The sequence below is a fragment of the Arachis ipaensis genome, chromosome B6 (genome assembly GCF_059453495.1).
Source record: "Arachis ipaensis isolate K30076 ecotype BB chromosome B6, ASM5945349v1, whole genome shotgun sequence".
Taxonomy (NCBI): domain Eukaryota; kingdom Viridiplantae; phylum Streptophyta; class Magnoliopsida; order Fabales; family Fabaceae; genus Arachis; species Arachis ipaensis.
Window position 1 is genome coordinate 83857228 of NC_142441.1, and position 13565 is coordinate 83870792.

Consider the following 13565-nt stretch of genomic DNA (forward strand, 5'->3'; position numbering starts at 1 on the left):
ACAAAACGCGAAGCGTTCACACACGATGACTAAATATGTAGGCACAGACAGAACAAGACATAATATATATAAAACCTTGTAGATAGCTCCAGAATATATAAGGTAATAATTAAATTAACAAGACATATATATAAGTATGAAATACCAAGAAGAGAACTAGTCACAGCCTGCGGAGTTTACGCCGGCTAGTCAAACTGAAATACAAAAGAATTTTTGGAAGTTTAAAATAGCTTGTACATCTTATCTCTAAAATCAAGCCTCTAAGGCCATAAAGTCTAAAATAATATATGAGAGAAGGTACTACAATAAAATAAAACAAAAATAATCAAGGAAGAAACCATACTCCGCTCTGTCACCATGTCCGCAATTTCACCGATGTGAATTACGACCTGCATCTGAAAATCAACAACAATATATAATATGAGAACCGGAGGTTCTCAGTATAGTAATAGTGCCCAATATATAAGATGTAAAGTTCCGGGACGCCAAAGGCAATCCTAGAACTTCACATCGATGCCGATATTCAAGCTTAACAAAATAAATAACTTAAACCGTAAACAATAAACAAGGGTATCTAAACTTAGGAGATTTCTAGCTAAAACTAGTCACCGCTGTTCCACAGCCTTCACCAACCTACCCTCCGTGTGATCCCATCGCCACCGCCTACCTAACCTCCTCAGCACTAGACAAATCACAGATAATGCAAGAAAGTAATACACAGTTAATATTCAAATATAGCAAGTAATTCAAGAAGCAAGTAGGCATGTTATACATTTAGGAAAACCACAAGTAATCAAGGCAACCAAGCACATAAGATATGCATATGATGAATGCCTGTCCTATTGGCTGTGATATCACATGTCGGTTGTAGTGCCAAACCCGACACATAATCCGGCCGGCAACTCCCAGATTAGTCTCTCTGTTGCGCATACTCAGGAGGAATAATTCTGAGGGATGAGTGCCCTACCACCTTCTTCTTTCAGAGGGAAACATTCCAAGGGAGAGTGCCCTACCACCTTCCTCTGGATGCCGCATGATTCCGTGGGTTAGTGCCCTACCACCTTCTCCTTTCAGAAGGAAACGTTTCGAGAGAGAGTGTCCTACCACCTTCCTCTGGATGCGAGAAATATGAGTGAGAAGCCCAGCTTCAACCCTCACATCCGAACGTAGGCGGGAGACTGTCACAGCCCCTACGACAAAGAACAAAGCATATCACAATCACATAATCCTTTTCAAAGGCCACTGCTCATAGCACACTTTCGTTCATACTCATTCCATTAACCATAATCATTCATGTTTTTGAAGCCAGGATGACCTCAACACTCTGCCCAAACACTCCAACTATTCCATCCACAAAACTTTCCAATCCTAAATCACCGTCTTCTAACTTGTAACTAAAATACCCCTTTTGTACACTTATTATTTTATTCCTTGATTCAAGATCCTAAAACTGGTAAAAAGGTTTTAAATAAGTGTTACGAAAATTTGTAAGCTTGCCGAGAAGATAAAACAGTTAAAAATAAAGTTTTCTTTAAAAAATAGGGCAGTGTGCGTACAGAAAGGGTTGTGCGTACGCTCTCAACAGTAGGCATATCCCTGTGTGTGCGTGCGCACCCGAGTGTGCGTACGCACGTTTTCTAAAAATCATAGGGTGTGCATGCTCACAAGGGTGTGTGTACGCACAAGTGAAAATGTGGCCTCTGTTCAGAGCACACGCATAACAGTGTGCGTGGACACACACAGAAATCATAACTTCTGCAACATCACAGAATTTCAGATTTTTGACACCAACTTTCAACGATTATATCTTTTTCTACAAAATCTATATTGTTTTAAAGCTCTTTAAATTATCTTTAATTTGGTACAAAATTTAATAAATCTAAAAAACTGTAGCTCAAGATATGATCCGCCAAAGTTGGTCTAAAACCCATTTTTACCAAAAAACACTAAAAACTCAATTTCACCAAAACTTTTAATTTAAAACCAAATCAAAGCCAACTCAATCATCATAAAATACCACTACATACAACAACATACCATTTCATATCACTTCCATCAATTTCACACCTAATTCACTCAACCATTATACCATAAATCATTACAAATCCATAATTTCCAATTCAATCATTAATCAACACTCATAATCATTATTCATAACTCTCACCAATCTATTTCTAACATCACAAACACTATCTTCACTACATTACATCATTATACTCATAATAATCATCATAATCATATATTGCACATTCCAACATTCTCTATACTTCTCTTCATCATACAATATAATTTCATATATAATTAAGCATACACCAACATCATTCAATCCTATCTTATGGTCCACTAGCCTAAGTGTCCAGAAACATTACATATTACAGAAAGAAAACTGAGACCATACCTTGGCTGATTCCCAAAATGCACCAAACCTCAACATGAAGCCACCAAGCTCGATCCAAAGCCACAAACTAACTCCAACAAACACCAAAACTCAATCTAACATCATAAAACATACCAACATCAAACCTAACGTTCACAAAATAACTAAACACAAGAGTTTAGTGAAACCTTACCTTACCCATCGATATTAAGGGCAAAATCCAACAATATTCCAATTCTATATCACCCCTAAACAAACAAAATAAAAAAATCTACTAAAAAACCAAACATAAAATTGCAAATTCCATTAGGGCAGAAACTGGAGTATGAGTTTTGATTTCTTACCTACAAAACTTAGCTAGAAATGACAAACTCAGCGAGAGCTTCGCGTGGCCGTAAACGGCTCATCAATCGGAGCTCCGTAGCTCAAGTTATGATCAAAACAAAGTTTGGGTGAATAGTAAAATCCCAAACCCCTTCTCTTCTCTCTTCTCACCGTCCATCTCTCTCTATTTTCTGAAAATGAGGCTGAATGCCTCTGTGTTTAGGAAATTTATATGTTGGACTTGGATCTACTTGGGCCCGGTCCAACCCGCTTAGTATTTTTGGTCCGTTTGGCCCACTTTGGGGCAAAACCTTTAAGATTAGTGCCCAATTTTCAATTCTAAATTATTTTTGTCCTTTCAAAATAATAAATCAATTTTTAAAATCTTATTTTCCAAAATACGCGGTACTGGACAGACTAGAGCTGGTACTGCCGGCTTAAGTGCCCGTACACATTTTTACAAAAGCTTTTTGAAAAAGATACATTTTTCAATTCAGAAAAATTCATTGAAATCAAATTTCACCTTTTTATTCTCAAAATATTATTTCTATATTTTCGAACCTATTTCGGGCAATTAAATTATTATTTTATTAAATTGGTTAAGCCGGTTGTTACATTCTCCTCTCCTAATAAAATTTTCGCCTTCGAAAATTTGAATCACGTGATATATCCTCCTCGAAGTGTCCTACTACCAACATTGTCAACCCGAACAAGTCGTCAAAGCATCTCATCCTCCGTCATCCTACCGTGTCGATGTTCCCTCTCGCCTTCCGCTGCGTCACTCTAATTATTATCATTAAAAATTCGAAATTTTTCTCAAACCAAATACCGATTTTATAATATTTTTCAAAATCTTTAAAACAAGTCCAATCTAAACGGGTTCATTGTTAAAACTTTTTCAACAGAGTCATAAATCATTTATTTGTGAATCAATCACTTTAAATCATGATTTTCCTAATTTCACTAAAATCCTTAAATCATAGCTTAAATTTCAAACCAGATTCACAAATTAACAAAATCATAGAAATCACTTTTCTTTTAAACGATATCATTTAAACCAAAGTTCCCAACCAAATTTGAAAATCATTCTAAACCTTAAAAATTTTTCAACATAATTCAAGACCATACTAATTAGAAATTAAAAATCATAATTAAAAACCGCAAAAGTATCAGCCGTTACTTCCGTTGCCATTAGTGCTGAACCGCACCCATCAACCAACATGCCACAAACTCCACAAACAGATTTTTCAGAACATGCTGAGCTCATAATGCATAGGCTAGGTTAATCATCCTCACTACATCTCCGTTAACATGATCGACCTCATCCGTCAGTTTCCATTCGGGTTTTCTTTCCACACCAAACAATCGATATCAAGGTGATCAATCTCAATATCTCAGGCTCAATGCTTCAATTATCCCCAAAGGCACTCACAAACAAGCATGCTGTGCATATCAAACAGATATCCTAAATAGCATGAAAGAAACACGACCCAGAGTGTGTAACGAAGCACAATCGGTCCATCCCTCAGGCTCACGAGGATGAACCTCGATCTAATATCATAAATGTAACATGTTGTTATCCTAAGCGTTACCTCTAGCTGTAAAGCAAAGGATAACAAAGTGTCACAACAGTTCTAAAGCTTATAATATATAATATATGTCCAAGAATTTATATAACTAGAAGCCCAATGAAGGAATAAAGTTTAAAGTCGCACAAAGGAGAATTACAAATGCGAAGCGTTCACACACAATGACTAAACGCGTAGGCACAGATAGAACGAGACATAATATATATAAAACCTTGTAGATAGCTCCAAGATACACAAGGTAATAATTAAATTATATATATATATATATATATATATATATATATATATATATATATATATATATATATATATATATTTATAAGTATGAAATACAAAGAAGAGAACTAGTCACAACCTGCGGAGTTTAGGCCAGCTAGTCAAACTGAAATACAAAAGAGTTTTTGGAAGTTTAAAATAGCTTGTACATCTTATCTCTCAAATCAAGCCTCTAAGGCCATAAAGTCTAAAATAATATATGAGAGAAGGTACTACAAAAAATAAAACAAAAATAAACAAGGAAGAAAACATTCTCTGCTCTGTCACCATGTCCGCAATTTCACCAAGGTGAATTATGACCTACATCTGCAAATCAACAACAACATATGGTATGAGAACCGGAGGTTCTCAGTATAGTAATAGTGTCCAATATATAAGATGTAAGGTTCTAGGATGCCAAAGGCAATCCGAGAACTTCACATCGATGCCGATATTCAAGCTTAACAAAATAAATAACTTAAACCGTAAACAATAAACAAGGGTATCTAAACTTAGGGGATTTCTAACTAAAACTAGTCACCGCTGTTCCACAGCCTTCACCAATCTACCCTCCATATAATCCCATTGCCACTGCCTACCTAACCTCCTCAGCACTAGACAAATCACAGATAATGCAAGCAAGTAATTCAAGAAGCAAGTAGGCATGTTATACATTTAGGCAAACCGCAAGTAATCAAAGCAACCAAGCATATAAGAGATACATATGATGAATGCCTGTCCTATTGGCTGTGATATCACATGTTGGTTATAATGCCAAACCCGACACATAATCCGGTCAACAACTCCCGGATTAGTCTCTCTATTGCGCATACTAAGGAGGAATAATTTCGAGGGATGAGTGTCGTACCACCTTCTCATTTCAGAGAAAAATATTCCGAGGGAGAGTGCCCAACCACATTCCTCTGGATGCCGCATGATTCCATGGGTTAGTGCCCTACCACCTTGCAACCAGAGAGAAAACGCATACTCAGGCGGAAAAATTCCAAGGGATGAGTGCCCTACGACCTTCTCCTTTCAGAGGAAAATGTTCCGAGGGAGAGTGCCCTATCACCTTCCTTTGGATGCGAGAAATATGAGTGAGAAGCCTAGTTTCAACCCTCACATCCGAACGTAGGCAGGAGACTGCCACAGCCCCTACGACGAAGAACAAAGCATATCACAATCACATAAACCTTTTCAGAGGCCACTGCTCATAGCACACTTCCGTTCATACTCATTCCATTAACCATAATCATTCGTGTTTTTCAAGCCAGGATTACCTCAACACTGCCCAAACACTCCAATTATTCCATCTACAAAACATTCCAATCCTAAATCACCGTCTTCTAACTTATAACTAAAATATCCCTTTTTGTACATTTATTATTTTCTCCCTTGATTCAAGACCCTAAAACTGGTAAAAAGGTTTTAAAAAAGTGTTACAGAAGTTTGCAATCTTGTCAAAAAGATAAAGTAGTTAAAAATATCCCTTTGAAAAACAGGGCAGTGTGCGTACGCACACACAGAAGAGTTCTTCAAGCTTGTTCGTACGCATGATGTTGTGCGTACACACAACTTGAAAATTTCACAAAATGTGTGTGCGCACCAAAGTGTGCGAACGCTCTCAACAGTAGGCATATCCCTGTGTGTGCGTGCGAACAAGGGTGTGCGTACAGACAAGTAAAAATGTGGCCTCTGTTCAGAGCACACGCACAACAGTGTGTGTGGGCACACATACCAGAAATCATAAATTCTGCAACATTACAGAATTTCAGATTTTTGACACCAACTTCCAACGATCATATATTTTTCTACAAAATTTCTATTTCTACAAAATCTATATCGTTTTAAAGCTCTTTAAATTATATTTAATTTGATAAAAATTTAATAAATCTAAAAAACTGTAGCTCAAGATATGATCCGCCAAAGTTGGCCTAAAACCCGTTTTTACCAAAAAACACTAAAAACTCAATTTCACCAAAACTTTTAATTTAAAACCAAATCAAAGCCAACTCAATCATCATAAAACACCACTACACCCAACAACTTACCATTTCATATCATTTCCATCAATTCCACACCTAATTCACTCAACCATTATACCATAAATCACTACAAATCCATAATTTCCAATTCAATCATTAATCAATACTCATAATCATTATTCACAACTCTCACCAATCCATTTCTAACATCACAAACACTATCTTCACTACATAACATCATTATACTCATAATAATCATCAACACTTATCATCATCATAATCATATATTTCACATTCCAACATTCTCTATACTTCTCTTCATCATACAACATAATTTCATATATAATTAAGCATACACCAACATCATTCAATCCTATCTTATGGTCCACTAGCCTAAGTGTCAAGAAATATTACATATTACATAAAGAAAACCGAGACCATACCTTGGCCGATTCCCAAAATGCACCAAACCTCAAAATGAAGCCACCAAGCTCGATCCAAAGCCACAAACCAACTCCAACAAACACCGAAACTCAATCTAACATCATAAAACACACTAACATCAAACCTAAGGTTCACAAAATAACTAAACATAAGGTTTAGTGAAACCTTACCTTATCCATCAGTATTAGGGGCAAAAACCAACAATCTTCCAATGCTAGATCACTCTAAACAAACAAAATCACAAAATCTACTAAAAAATCAAACATAAAATTGTAGATTCTATTAGGGTAGAAAATGGAGTGCTAGTTTTGATATCTTAACTACAAAACTTAGCTAGAAATGACGGGCTCGGCGAGAGTTTTGCGTGGCCACAAATGGCTCGTCAATCGAAACTCCGTAACTCAAGTTATGATCAAAACAAGGTTTGGGTGAATAGTAAAATTCCAAACCCCTTCTCTTCTCTCTTCTCACCGTCTCTCTCTCTCTCTCTATTTTCTGAAAATGAGGCTGAATGCCTCTTTGTTTAGAGCATTTATATGTTGGACTTGGGCCCACTTGAGCCCGGTCCAACCCGCTAAGTGTTTTTGGTTCGTTTGGCCCACTTTGGGTAAAAACCTTTAAGATTAATGCCCGATTTTTAATTCTCAATTATTTTTGTCCTTTCAAAATAATAAATCAATTTTCGAAATCTTATTTTCCAAAATACGTGGTACTCGACAGACTAGAGCCGGTACTGCCAACTTAAGCGCTAGTACACATTTTTACAAAATCTTTTCGAAAAAGAAATATTTTCCAACGCGAAAAAATTCATTGAAATCAAATTTCATCATTTTATTCTCAAAATATCATTTCTATATTTTCGAACCTATTTCGGACAATTAAATTATTATTTTATTAATGCGGTTAAGGCGGTTCTTATAATATTGAAAAAGTTCTAGATGATTTATTTTGGATAAAAGCAATGAAAGAGAAGTTACAACAATTTGAAAAAAATCAAGCATGAATACTAGTATACGTCTAGACTAATCAAAAAGAAAGTGATCGACACTAGATGAATTTACAGAAACAAGATAAGAGAAAATGACACAATAGCTAGGAACAAATAAGACTGCTGGTAGTTCAAAGGTTTGACTAAGAAGAAGAAATTTATTTTAACGAGTCTTTTGCTCTTGTGGCTAGAATGGAAGTAATTAGATTACTACTCACCTATACTACACACAAAAGATTCAAACTATTTTAAATAGATATAAAATATGCATTTTTAAGTGGAATTATAAATAAAAAAGTTTATGTTGAACAACCCTCGGTTTTTAAAATGAAAATTTTCAATCGTACTTTTATTGAGTCAATTCATATATTTAGTTTTAAATTTTGGAGTCTTTCTATTTGAAAAGAAAAAGACATATTTTAATATGAGAGATTTTGAAGAAAAAATCGACGAAAAAAAAGATCTGATATAGAAAAAAGGGCAAAAATAATTTCTATAAAATTTTGAATCTTTATTATTAGTTTTGTTTGGTCTTCGCATCTTAGGTTTTTTTTGGTTTATGAAACTCGAAATTGTAGCTTCATTTATCTGGGGTAGAACCAGTTTGAATTTATTTGTCCTTGTTTTTGTCTTTGAATTGGTATTTGTAATCTTGTTTATCGTTATAATGAAATTTCACTAAAATTATGGTAGAGATTAGACATGGTTCTCATTGCACTTCAAATTTAAAATAGAATACATGTTGGTGTCACTTTCTCTCCTCATTTATCTTTAAGCTTTTATAATTATAAGAGACGAAACTGAAAATCTCCTATTTACTTAATAACTCGTTCTAAAATTAAAATAGTTTCTTGATTTAAACTCTTCCTTTTCTCAATACCTATAAAATTTACATTTGTGTTTTATAGGATAGAAAAAAGGTTGGTTTCTTCGACACAAGTTATATCTTGATATATTTAATAATAAAAAGAAATTATCTATTTTGATTTAAGTTAAAATTCTACTTTTATTTGGAAAAATATTTAAAAAAAAAATAAGATTAAAATATTCATTTTATTTTTGTCAATAAAACTATGATATTATATTATAGATTATCATTCTAAAATTTAATTAAACTATTGAATAGAAATTCAACATCTACTGTAACAAAGCTCAGTACATGTTCTCTTTTTAACCTTATATGAAGGGAAAATTTAGACTTAATTAACATTGTTGTTGACTATTTAACAATTTGTGGACGGGAAAGCAGCATATTAGGCATATTATTATTATTATTATTATTTAATTCTAACCGACATAATGACCTAATAAATCTCAATGCAACCAGTTGGTGGAAACCGATTTATTAATTTTCTTTGTAAAAATCAAAAAGTGAGAGAAATTTAAAATCTTCAAGAATCATCAGAAACTTTTTTATTGCGTTGAGCTAATGGCACCAACAAGGTACTATATATTAGTGGTATCTCTTTTGGACCCTTATTTGTCCACCAAACAGACTCAACGAATCTCCTTTTAGAGTCAGCCACTCTGCACTTCCTTGACTCCTTAGCCTTGACTCCTTAGCTTCCTTGTATTCAATAATCAATAGAAAAGTCTAGGGCTAACAACTTTGTTAAATTCTAGCCAGCATCTAACCAACAAAGAAAAGTGAGTTATTGAATGAAATCTCACACCAATTTCACATCATTAAAATTATTATTGATGACTATTTGATGGCTACAAATCACAAAAGTTGCTGGCCCTCTAACATTCCTCATAATCAATATTCAATTAACAACAAACCTTTAAATTGCTATCTCGTGAGAAAAAGAGCTATTTCTTATACGAAAGAACTTAATTTATAAACATGTGTAAAATAAATTATTAAATTTTATCAATATAATAATAAGAGGGAATAATTTTGTTCTTAGAAACTAATTAGAGAAAAATAACATTGCTATGGCCAGCCCTGTATTTTATTTTGAATATTTTCTTCCTTTTTTGTACATGAAAAATTCTCTATAAACATTTAACAAGTTAATTAGTAATTATCCATGTTTGAACTAACTAAGATAAATTTATTATTATTATTATTTTTTTTTTTTTTATAGAAACCAACTAAAATTTTTGTTAGTAGTTATCAGCATGAATAAACATAAGCGACTTTGAGAGTCTTTAGGCTGATACACCCTCAGAAAAGAGGTGTGATATGTGATAGTCTTTTTTTTTTTCAAGTTATATTAAGAAAGGTTTGAGCTCTAAATTATAGTTCTGAAATTGGATTAAATTGGCCAATTGAAACGGTCCGACCGAAAATTGGATAGCTTTGTAGTTCGATTGTAACAGAAAAATCGAAATTATAAAAATCATTATTGAACTGCTGAATCTGCCAAAAATTAGTCGGCTGGACAGAACCAAACCCGACTGATTTATATATAGTGACTCCATTTTTTAAATTAAAAAGGAAAAGAAAAACGGTGAGCTGAAACTGAAAATGCATTCTCCTATCCACTTCTCTCTAAAACAAAAAGAAAGCTAAAGCCTGTAGGTGAGAAACCCTATCTTCTTCCCACCGCCGCAAAGGTTGCTGCATCACCGTCGCATGGACTGCTGTAAGGATTGCCACCGTTTCGTCTGTCGCAACTTCTTCCTCGAGTTTGGCGTCAGTCCCTGGAATTCATCTGCTCCGTCGTGCTCCTGCCGTCGTCCGTTACCCTCTTGTCGCCATCTGTCGTGCTTAGGCACCATCGTCTTCGTCTGATCGTGGTGCTCGAAGTCCTCCCCAACCCACCAATCGGAGCTTCTTCCTCGAGCTCAACATCTTCGAGTCTGCTCTTTGGTTGCTCAGCCGCAGGACTGTTGCCGTCCGTCGTTGTGCTCATCGTCTAGCCTTTGTCTCTGTCGCACTTCTACCCCTCTACTCAAAAGTCGTCAGAACAAAGGTTTAGGATTTTTCTATTTCCTTGTTTTCTTAATTTTTCATTCTTCATTCTTTGTTCTTCGGTTTAGGATTCTGCTAGTGCCACTCAGATTGAATTGTTGAATAATTAGCTTGATGTTGCTCTGTTTTGTTTTTTTTTTTTTTGTGTTGTGCTAAGACTTTGATAATCTTTGTTAATTTTTAGAAAAGTTCGTTGAATTTTTGTTAAATTTGTGCTGAAATTATTAACATGATACATGACAGAGCACAATGATGTCGTTTGATTTATTTAGCCGACCCCACCTAATAGGACAAGGTTTTGTTGTTGTTGTTGTGCTAAAATTATTAACATTGTGATGTGCCTGTTGTCTGTTGAAAATCTTGTTAATATTTGTTCAAATTATGAACTTTGTTACAACTTAAACATTTGTCATGTTATTGCTGTCTGCTGGATAGGTCAAGTTTGTTAAAACTTACAACTTTGTTCATTATGATTAATTTTTTGTTAGGGAAGGAATAAATTGGTTAGCTTTGTTTTTAATTCAATGAAAAAATAGATGAATTGACTTAAATCAATTAACTAGATGAGTATGAGTAGATTAGGGATGGCAATTTTCTCCGGCGGGGTGGGTATCCGCGGGGATTTACCCAGGTGGCGGAGATGGGTACCTGTCTATTAAATGGGGCGGGGGCAGGGAAAGAGGTACCTGTCCCGTGGGTACCTGTATAATACTCACAAATATAAAATTACATAAATGCCCATATAAAATTAAAAGTCCAGCCCCAAATGTTACCTTAGCAGCTGCCCTTCTCACTTTAGATTCACTTTCAAACTCTCTCCTTCAACCCAGTAGCCACCTCCTTCTTCCTCTGCCTCCAGCTGCTGCTTCTCTTCTCCAACAACAGCATCGCCGCTGTCTTCCTCCTACCTCGTCACCTCGCCAGCCACGCCAAGGTTCTCCGCTGCTTACAAGCCTCATCGTTGGTCACCGCCTCCTTCCCTCATTCACATCGCAAATCACCGCCCTCTCACTCACCGTCGCTGCCTCATCATGCCGCCTCCTGCTCCTTGCTCATTCATCATCATTGCAGCCTCCTAATCGGTCTTCCTTGTCGCTGCCTCCTCAAGCAGAATCGTCACCGCCACCAGCACAATTGTCGTCGCCTCCAACAGCTTCTTCACCGCTCACCGTCGCTGCCAGCCGAAGCCTCGTCGTCGCCGCATCAATAAGACCCTTTCTCTCTTATTAGTTTCTTTTAAGGTTTTTTTTTCAACATTTGGGGTTTAGGGTTTGTTCAATGTTTCAAATTGTTTATCTTCTGTGATTGTATCTTTATTTCTGCAATTATTATTAAATTTTATTTGGCAATTCAGGATTTGTTCAATTGCTAATTTTCTGTATTTGAAATTGTTAATCTTCTGAGTTTTATTTCTGTTTGGGCAATTGTTGTTGAATTTTGATTTGAAAATTTAGGATTTGTTCAATTGTTAATGTTTTGTGTTTGAAATTGTTTATTGTTATGTGTTTGAGATTGTTAGTTTGTAAAATTTGTGGATATCCAGGTCTTCGGCGGATACGGGATTTCCGTTATTCATGGCGGGGACGGGACAGGGACGGGGGGTGGATTGTGGTGACGGGGCCCCCGCCCCATGAAGACCCGTTGCCATCCCTAGAGTAGATGGTTGAAAGAATTTTTTTTGTTTCTTTAGACTATTTTGATAAGTTCAATAGTAATATAATGACTAGTAAGTGTGAAATTGAAATTGTTAATAATTCAGTAGATGACTGAATAAATTTTTGTTTATTTTGTTATTTAACATTGGAGTTTGTATTTTGATAATATCATAAGATTTTGGTTGATGTAATATTTTAAATTTGGATAATATTTTAAAGTTTATATTAATTTATAATCATATTTTAGTGTGTTTATTTATATTTTATTTATTATTTTACTATAAAATGATTATTCCAGTTGAACTACAGTTGAACTGGTTAATTAGACCAATAAATTAATAAATTAATAATTAAAATGATTTGATGATTGGTTCGATTTTTAGAACCTTAACGTAAATCTCTTATTTTAGGTGAGAAATATATACCATTTGAATTATAGTCTATTGGCTGATATGTGATAATTTTATTATGTTGTTCTCTCCCTTTTGGATCGAGAATTTTGAACCAATTAAAAAAAATAAAATTATAACTCTTCTTTCTTTTAAACTCAGGTTATTCCTGAAAAAAAAAAACCCTCAAGTTATGTATTGCCAGTAGAAATGAGTAAATTAAATTTCTTCACATTCTTAATTATTCTCATAGATCAAGATTGAATATCAATCACATTTTTAATGGAAATAATCATCTAAAGTAAAAAAAGGATTAAATTATATATTAATTTTACTAACTTGATTTAATGATAATTAAATTTTTTTATTTTTTTTTATCTCATCACCTCTTTATTTTAGAAGAACTTAATTCACAGATAATAAATTGTTTCCTCATTTATTACCACTTTATTTTTTGTTGGGTGGTAGGAGTACTTAGCAGTAAAATTTAACTGGGTGCATTTTAATTTTATACTATAATAATGATGTAAATATTTATGTCAAATTGTCAACATATATTAATTGTTTGAGTAAGTTTATAAGGAAATTCGAGTTATCTTTTTTATTTAAAAAATTTTTAAAATAGTAAAAATAATGTTG